Below are 3,267 nucleotides of genomic sequence, written 5' to 3'. Positions count from 1 at the left end.
GGTACTATACCACTTCACTTCAAAAAAAATCCCAAAGCTAGAGTAAATGAAATAGCATGGTATTTGGTCATAATAAACACATTGACCAATGGACCAGAACAGAGGACACAGGAATAAAGCCACATCTACACAACCAACTGATTTCCAATAAAGTTGCCAGGAACATACACTGGGAAAAGGAAACCCTCTTCAACCAAAGGCACTGGGAAAACTGGATAACCATATGCAGAACAGCAAAACTAGACCCAGACTGTGGGAAGGGCCCTGGAGTTACTAGGGGATACTTTTCCTCCACTACAGCAGAGGCGGGTGGAAGAGTAAGGCTGGGCAGGCCAATCAGGTGAGCCTGCTTTCATACCATGCTGAGGAAGACCCTAGAACTGACTCAGAAGGTATCAAAGATTGGCTCCCTGGCCCCAGGGGAAAACCATTTGGAAAGGTGAAGTGGCTTCACCAAATTGGAAAGTCTTCTCATGGGAAGGAACTGTATGGGATTCACAGACTGGCTCTCAGGAGTGGGTTTCACTGTTCTTCATCTGTGTCTCCTGCATCTCCTCCCAGTGTTGAGTTGGAAACAGAACTCCATGAGCTTACCAGCAATGGCACCACGGGTTAGGAACTTCCCTGTACAACATGCTCCACCAGTTGGCTGTAAGTTCAGACCCACACTATACTCTCCTGTGATAGAACTGTGACAGTTCTGCCCACATAGATTCTTTCTTCAAGTTTAGTTCTCCAATCTCCCTTTTTTGCCCCAGGCAACCCAATCAAGTCCCAAGGTAGCAGCATCCATCCTGCATGCCCTGTCCCACTTGTGAGCATCTCCAGGATGTGTCAGAGGGCAGGCAACTTCTCCACTGCAGGTCCTCAAGAGGAAAGATGTGGACTCAATTCTCTTTGGAAACCTCAGACTCATGAGTGCCCCCACAGAGAAGACACAGCCACTTTTGAGAGTCGTGGCTCAATCATTCTTAGCTACAGTAAGCTAGGGAAGGGCCAGGAGAGAACAGGAGTGTGCATGGAGGACAGCCAGCACTCTAGTCCTCCTTATACCTCTCCCTAGATGAAACTCTGCAAAGAATATCCAAGCTCTGGGGTCACACAAATTCTTCAGGGCCCACCGTATCTGGGGCAGGACTTGGCAACTATCTGTGTGAGAACAGATAATGTGACAACTGAAGAGCTGAATCTATCTCGGGTGGACAAAGGAACCCTATGGGTGGAGAAGCAGTGTGGTGTCCACCATCTTAGCTCCAGAACATGGCTGGAAGTCCAAGGCTCTATTTTCCATAAGCTTCCAATTCAGTGTTGTAGCAGCCTAAGAAGGTGGGGTGCCAAAGCAAATGGGCTTAGACAAAGTTCTGACAGTCTTCCAAAAGGCTAATGAGGGCCTCTCTGAATTTTTGGAGCCCATTTATTTACCAAACTCATTGTATATACACTGATATAGATCCAGGGGTCCTCCCAAATTTGAGAATCATAAGTATGACTTTCATGCAGCAGAGTGCCTCTTATATAAAAAGAAAGCTGGAAAACAAGAGAGAGTTCTAGGAATGAACCCTTTTCAGCTCACTGACATTGCTTTCAAAGTGTACAGTGCCAGGGAAACAAAAAAGCAAACAACAGCAGTAATGTATGTGGAGACAGGGAAAAAATCTCTACATCAAAGAAAGGATGGAAATCAGGGCAAGACTTTAAGTCACAGTCAATGCGCCTCTTGCATGGAAGATGGACTACCCTAAAAGAAGAGAAAGGGATCCAAAGCTCAGAAAAAGGATGAGTCTACCTAGGGAAAGGCCAACTGACAAAGGGTGGAAGAGACCTGTGGCTCTGATTGTGTGTAGGGAAGCCTAAGGGCTCCCCAGTATGTCTCAGAGCCAGTTAAAATTTTCCCACAGGTGTCCTGGGAACTAAATTGATTGATTTCCTGAATTCTTAACTCCTTAGAAATAAGAAGCACAAGAACGAGGTACCCACAATGGGAGTTGTAGGGAGGGGTGAGCAGCAAAAGGCTTTGTTATAATCTTTTGAGTGCCAATTAGGGGACCTGTAACTGAGACCCAGCTTTCTCTATGCACTGGAATGCCCGATCCCTCTACTGGGCAGAGACCTACTGTGTAAATTAAGTGTTCAAGTGACTTTCCCCCCAGGAAAACAGCAATTGCACCTACAAGTCCCATTGCCATTACTGATGCTGTTTTCATATCCTGAGCAAAGGAAGAAATATCCTGCCAGAAATCTGTAAAAGAAAGTACCAGGGCTGACACAAACCTCCACCTTGAGATGACCTCAAAATTGCAGTTAATTTACAATTCAGAGATGGGACAAGCCCATATACCTGATGGGACGATCATGTACATAGAACATCTCCCCTTGCCACCCTGCATGCCTCCTATACCCAGTTCCTTTTAAAAAACCCTTCACTTAACTCATAATCTGAAATAGTCTGCTTGGGGCCTGAGCCTGGCCATTTCCCCAACTTTCAGCTTTTGGAATAAACTCATTTCTCTTTTACCAAAATATATTAATTAAATAATTGAATATGATATAAAAATTAACAGGAGAAAACAATACTTTGCAAGAAGTTGAGAGAAGAGTAGGAAATGAGGAAATAAAGAAAAGTAAATATAAACAAATTTTTTTAATATCAGAATGAAATATTTTATGTACGTTATGTGCCAAGTATTGTTCCAAATGCTTTCTAATAGGTGCTGCTGTGTTTCATCATCAGATTACACAAAAATGCATAATTGTATAATTTATAACTAGTTATTTTCTACCTGGCAACTAATCCCAACACCCTGATGGATGTGAATCTCCTATATTGTAGACACTTTTCTTATGACTGAAGAGAGAGACCCCACCTAAAAGCTGACCAATCCGAGTAAATTTACAAGTACAAGTAGCCTAGAGACTTAAGAACACCTCATTTAGCAGGAGGTTTCTTAAGGTAGATTCTGAACTCTTTATCCACATCACTTTTTTTTTTTTTTCTGCCAAATTCTTCACAATAAAACTAACAGAAGCAAAGGTAACACTTTGCAAAGATGACAGGAATTCAAACTGCCTGAGGCAATGAGTTTTTTTTTGACCTTTTTTTTCTTCTCTAAGACTTTCAAAAAGGTTAGCCACAAGAGAAAATGGTGTCCTTCACATGGCTCTGCAGCATTAGAATCCTCAAAGCCTAACGATGTAATATTGCCAGGGCTTTATTCCTAAAATATAAACGAGAGACGGCAATAAAAGAACAGTTCAACCAAGGAATAA

Source organism: Otolemur garnettii, unplaced genomic scaffold, assembly GCF_000181295.1.
Source record: "Otolemur garnettii isolate 467f Iridium unplaced genomic scaffold, OtoGar3 scaffold00040, whole genome shotgun sequence".
Lineage (NCBI taxonomy): Eukaryota > Metazoa > Chordata > Mammalia > Primates > Galagidae > Otolemur > Otolemur garnettii.
Note: the sequence above shows the minus strand (reverse complement) of the source record.